The sequence below is a fragment of the Apis florea genome, unplaced genomic scaffold (assembly GCF_048593485.1).
Source record: "Apis florea isolate Af1SG1 unplaced genomic scaffold, ASM4859348v1 contig_3203_pilon, whole genome shotgun sequence".
Classification (NCBI taxonomy): domain Eukaryota; kingdom Metazoa; phylum Arthropoda; class Insecta; order Hymenoptera; family Apidae; genus Apis; species Apis florea.
In genome coordinates, this window is record NW_028256723.1 from 952,148 (window position 1) to 958,694 (window position 6,547).

The following is a 6,547-nucleotide window of genomic DNA, read 5'->3' on the forward strand; positions in this document are numbered from 1 at the left end:
AAATAATTCAATAATTTTTAACAGCACGTGTAAACGCACTCGGAATATAAAAGGATCCAAAGGATAACGATGAAAGGTTCGAAGTGTTGTTGAACAAAAAAATGCCAGATGACTTTGCGTTGTCATTAAAATGAAATAACATTTATTGAATCGAGACAGTGACACCTAACAGTGGTTTTCTATATCCTACTACTTACAATCTTAAAGGTAATCACAGCAACAATATTATCTCCATTATTCACAACACTTACGTAGATTACTGTCGCAATAATATATTATTCTCGTTAATAAATTTGTTTAATACTCATACACTGTATTCGTTATCAGTATTTATTATTACAGATAATAAGAAAAACTGCGTGACCACTTCCGCCCTCGGTCCGTCGAAGATTCACAAGGATCGTTCGTGATGTGAATCGAAGACATTCATCTTCATCTTCACGTTTTTCCAATAACATCACTGAAATGGAACTTGCCTTTAAACGTGCAATTTATTAAAACAACAAACAAAATAGAGATAAAAATTTACGCGGCAACGAACCCAACATCAAATTCCATTTCTGTGTGTATTATAAATATTTTCACGACTTTCCATAAAAATCGTCGATTGTTCTTCTATACAACGTACATGTCAACGTATTATTTTTCACCAAGCATATTTTTCATCTTAGCGAGGAAGGATAAAATTCGGCCAAAAAAAAAAAAAAAAAATACTAACTAAAACTAAAAAACTAAACTCGACGAAGCCACCATTTTTGTAATAAATCTTTTGGCGCCCTCTGTAATCTTACAGAAATTCCTTTCGAAATTCAATTTCATTTCGTTTCTATATTTCTATCGAGGTACGATATTCTTCCAATGAAATAAAAAAAAAAAAAAAAAGAAATCCAATAAAAAAACTCTTCACAGACACGATTCAAATTCAAAATTACGAAAAAAAAAAAAAAAATCTCGAATAAAATAAATTCAAAGAGAGAAATACATACATTTCGAAACGTCTGTTCGAAAATTCGAGAGGAGTAAAAAAAAAGTGAAAAAAAATCGGAGGTAACGATTCACGAACACCTTTGGTTCCCTTATACGTATATATTTTATATATATATATATATGAAATATATCGCGAACGCAGAAGTGGTCCGTGCGGATCCGAACGAAGTGTACGACGTCGAGAAAATCGAGGTCCTCTCGACCGATGGGAGAATCGACAGAAATGGCGGCGCGCGCGATCTTTTTTTTCTTTTTTTTTGCCCCTAATTCGGCCAATTATTCGGCCTTGCGTTGCGTCCTCTTTGTTTTGTTCCATTTTTTAGTTTTCTTTTTTCCTTTTTTTTTTTTTTGTTTTTTCTTCATCCAAAAATATAAATTTACTAATGTACATTACAATCCCCGTTCGCCGTAGAAAACGTTCAAACGAATTGCGGTACACCAGCAGCTTGCGCCGCGTGTCGACATCGTAGGAAACGTTGCGTCTTCCCCTCCTAACAGACGGAACACGGTTTATCCTTACTTTATTTATTTATTTTTTTATTCTTCTCGTACGTGCCTCGTCTACGCGACTCGACGCATAATATTATCGTTAAATTATCCTATTGACTGTTGACAAATCGTTATTAGCTCGTCACCTACTGACGAGAGAGAGAGAGAGAGAGAGAGAGACTCGACGATAACGCGATTGTTGTAATTGCTCGGCACAAAAGCATATTTTTCTCGAGGGAGGAGAAGCTGTTTTTTTTTTTTTTTATCGCAGATTCTAATTAAACGGATGCTTGTTGCGTAACACTCATATACACATGCTCGAGGAGTATATGCTCGGGCGAAGGGAACGAAATGTAGACCTTGGAGGTAGTCTTGGAACGGCGATTCTTGCGACGACCGATCATCATCGGAAGGTTTAATACGAGAAGATCGTTATGGGTGAAATATCGTGATACCGTATTTTTTACAAATGTTGTTAACAACGTTGATTTATAAATATATAATTTGTACAAGTGTCCGGCAAATCTTGTGCAACTTATCTAATTTGTTTGAGATAAACGAGAGTTGAAGCTCGTTAAAATAATTTTACAATAATAATTAGTAGCATGGATTGTATAATAATTGTATTTTGACGAAAGTTGTAGTAGATAGGTGGTATTTATAAAACACGTTTTGGCTCGAAGTAATTTTAATTTAATCGGATTGAAGATTGCTGAAATAATAAATTGTGCACGTATTTAAAATTTAATTTCAATTATCCTCGATGCTGAAGTAAAAAACAAAACGTTTTGTTATCCTTGGATATACATATATATATATCGATCATGCTAATCACGATGGCGTAGCCTTTACATCTCGTTCATTTTAACCCCTTTAAAACTTCCACGACAACCTGACGATCTGTAACATAGGCTTTCGAAGTTTCAAGTTGTTGCCTATTCGATTCAATATTGCATCAAAAATACGAATCGAAAATAAAAATTCAAATACGAATCGTACGCGAATAATTGTTAAAAAAAACGAAATAGCATTAATTATCTTCTTCTATTAATTATTTTTCTGCTTGGTAATTTTTTGAACGATTCCACTTGGATCCACCGATACCTTTGCATCCTCATTCCATCTTTTCTTTTATGTTCAACAAAACATAAAGGAAAACTTCTGTTCCATTAATATTAGAATTTAATTTCGATAATTCTTCCGCCTACTTTAAATTTCAATTTTTGAACAACGCTTGTCCAACTTCCAAGCAAAATCTTCAACTTTTCTTCAACCACATATAAACTTCCTCCATCATTCTCACACGTCACCCAATGCTTCTTCACTCGATCGATTCGCTGCTTTATTCCAAACGAAGCAATCCTCGAAGACGCGATACCGCTCGGTTTCCAGATAAGCTTTCCGCGAGCAGAGAGGAGGGAAACGGAGGGGGAGTGAAACGCGTGTTTTACGGGGTAGTTGGTCGGCCGTTTTATCGCGGTGAGCCGCGTGAAACGGATGTCGCGAAAATCTCTCGAGTGGTTTTCGCGGTCGCGCTTGCGCGTCCTTCCACTTTCGACCACGCTAATGCGATTAATTAGAAATTTTATATCGCGTAAAAAGCCTTGTCTCTGAGGTAGCGCAGCATCGCGTGTGTCTACATATATATATATATATATATATAGAATTACCCTGTGCCGTAATTTTCCCACTTTTCCACGTGGCGCGCGCGTGCTTTAGACGAACGCGTTGTGACGTCTGTGTAACTGTGCGGTGGCAATGAAAATTTATTTTCGCTGAAAGTTTGGAGATCCGAGATTCTCATCGTTCCATCGATCCGGAGAGAAAAATTCTCGATTCTCGTGGCCATTAATTTTCAGCTCGAACTTTGTCGCGTTGGATTTTATTTATTTTTACTTTGCGTGGTTTCTTTTTTTTTACGATGTGAGAAAAGTTGAGGGAATTTTGAGGTCGGAATTAATTTAAGGCTAATGAAAGAATGTGAAAGGATTCTTACGTTTGTGAGGTGTACAACTTTCAACATATCGAGAAATCTTGATAAAGTGGCAGAAATTTCGAACAACTTTTTACAAAAGAACCGCTTTTGTCACCGATCTTTTTTAAAATTCACGAAATATTGCACATCGCGTATTACATAACAAATTTCTTAAATTTCGCATTAAAACACGAGCTAAATTACCTTCTATTCGAGCACCAAACAGTATTATCTCGTATATTTAAGTAATCTTTCCCAACTAAATTGCTAAATTAAAATTCTAACAAAGAAACTCAACCATTAACCTAATAATAATAATTCCTTCTTCCTAAATCTCGATTATATAAAAATCACGCAATTAAAAAAAAATTAAAATTTATCAAACGGCCTTAAGATTTCTTCGACATTACGAGTCGCCAGATCGGTGAAACGAATCAATCTCGAGGCCGAAAAAATTCCTTTCCGACTCTTTCCGAATAAAATCGCCACTTTTATTTATCTTTTAACTCGCGATTTTTACTTTTTTGTTAAATTACATTAACGTATCCCACCTGCATCATCCCCTTTCACTCACAGTCAAAGGCAAAACCTTCGTGTTAATCTTTCCTTACCTTGCACATACTTGTCTTTTCTACAATTTTTCTATCCACTATATCGTAGAAAAATTGTAAAAAAAAAAAAAACATATATACGAGGATGAAGATGTTGTCACGATTCGCTCAAAAAATAAAATATAAACTGAAGGAAGAGAACACCGTGTGATCGTTGTTCTTCGTTGTTCGATCGTCCGTTCCAAGACATTCCAAGCGTGGCCAAGGATCCGCGTTCGAAGTGCGACGAGAAGAATAACGTATAATAACAAGATGGCGACGACAATTGCGCGGAAACGAATGAGAATAAATGCGGTTGGTGTTCGAAAATCGCCGATCGACCGTCCTTCCCCCTCCACCTCTTCCTCCTCGTTCAATCGAGACGGTCGATCGTTCGTTTTCGAAAAAAAGGAAGAAGAATACATCGAATATACACTTTGCTTCCGTGTTTTGTTGTTAATCTTTTGTTGCGTTTTGTTTCATCATCGCTTTATCAACGCGTCGATCGAACGTGTCATCGATTCGGTTCCCTAAACGTATATATATATACACACTTGCTTTTGCCAAACGCTTCCTCTCTAATTTACACGTTTACGGGCTAAGAAGAGTATAACAAATGCTATTTTACAAGTCGCCTTTATACAAGAATTGGATCGACCAGCAAACTGTCCACGAATATATATATATATATGTATAAGGAAGGCGCGAGGAGGAGAAAGGAGAGAGAGGACAGTTTCATTTTCTGTTCAACGAGTCGAAACTCGCCCCGTTTCTCGTCTCGATAAACGATACGATTTTTTCCCTCCTTGTGTCTTGTGCTTCTAACAAACGCGTTATGTAGTAAGTATATAATATATATATATATATATACTGCAAATGAGACACTCTCCCTCTCTCTCTTTCTCCTTCTAGTTTTATTTAACTACGGATTGTCTTAATCTAAGGATCGAGCGGAGAGGGGGTGAAAAAAGGGTGAGAAATATACAGAGAACGTTCTCGTTCGAGAATTCGTGGTGTCCTTGGTGGAGCACGAGAAGAGAGAGATGGAGGGTAAAAAGAGGCGAGTTGAGAAACACGTTTTTCTTGTTCGAAGGAGGAATTCTAAAGCTAACGCGCTGTATCCTTGAACCTTTCGCAAAGGTCCGGGAGAAAGAGGCGCTCTTAACGGGATTACCCGAGGACCTAGTTTGAGCGAATCCTGCGGAAGTGCGTTCCGCCTGCGTCTGAACGAGGCTCGTGAGACGACAACCGCGATCGATTTAAAATTTCGTTCGAGCCAAACTTGGCGTTTAATTCGAGTGAACATTTCGCCAGATATTTTACTTCCTTTTCGAGAATTTTATTGTATAACGAAATGAAATTTTTAAATAATTATTAAAATTTGATCCAATCGGATTTTCGACGATCCTAATGTTAAACGAAGAGCAAATAAAATTACTTAAAATGATGAAATAAAGTGAAGAGAAAAAAATCGATCGAAAGTTGCATTATTAATTGATCAAACGAATAAAATTTTCACTCGAAAATTGAAGATGGAAAAAGTATTTCTATCTCATTGCAGAAGATTTTCGAATCGATTTTCATTCGAGGATGAAAATGAAATATTTGAAAGTTAGATTCCCCAACTACACGAATGGAAACGAAATATATTTCAAAAAAGAGAAGAAGAAGAAGAAGAAGAAGAAGGAATGTTTTGCAAGCATATATATATATCCAGTTTGGTCGAATTTCTCGACTCGAGAAAGGAAGGAGGAGACGTTGTCAGCCGGCGCCATATCTGCTCGCAAGCGTGATGGCCGGCGAAAAAAGCCACCCTCGAGGCAGCTATCAATCCTCTCCCACCCTTACAAAGGCTTGGCCAGAGCCACCCCAAAGTCTCGCGAGAATATTTGCAGCGGATGCCCGCCTCCGTCCGTCTTCGGATCCCTCGAAAATTTCGCTTCTGTCATGCGTACAACAGCTCTACGCGTGGAAAATTCGATAAAACACTTCTCTCGAGCCATCGATCAGGAAATTTTTAACGCGATATCGACGATGAAGTAAAATAAATAATTCCTCGATCGATAATATTGAGAAATTTTCGTCTATCGAATTCGTTAATAACGAAAAACCATCTTCTAGAAAAAAAAAAGGTTTTTATTTCGGCGTCGATCGATATCGTTAAGAACGTTAAAAATTTAATATTAAAATTCGACGATTCGTTGAATCGAGTAAGGAATCGAGAATATTTTTTTTTTTTTTTTCTTCTTTTTACGTCCTCCGTGAAATATCGAAACGTTAAAAAATATATTTTGGAATAAGAAGCGCGCGAAGATAATAATTTTTTTTTTTCTTTCTTTCTTTCTCATTGTACTATTTCAATTCGTCTATCGATAATATTTATAAATTTTTTTTTCTCTTATCTATCTAACAAATAGTGATCATTTTTTTTTTTTTTATTACAAGCAGAGAAATTTTTATTTTTATTTTCCTTATATCAAACTTATTATTTGATAAAGTTAACAAA

The 6,547-nt window shown here is 36.3% G+C and overlaps 1 long non-coding RNA gene across 1 annotated transcript; it reads left to right on the forward strand.

The window, feature by feature from the left end:
* Positions 1-24: 24 nt before the first annotated feature.
* On the forward strand, positions 25-748 carry LOC116414422 (uncharacterized). The gene is made up of 2 exons (XR_004224951.2): positions 25-207; positions 343-748. It is a non-coding gene; the product is annotated as an uncharacterized LOC116414422 (long non-coding RNA).
* Positions 749-6,547: the final 5,799 nt, after the last annotated feature.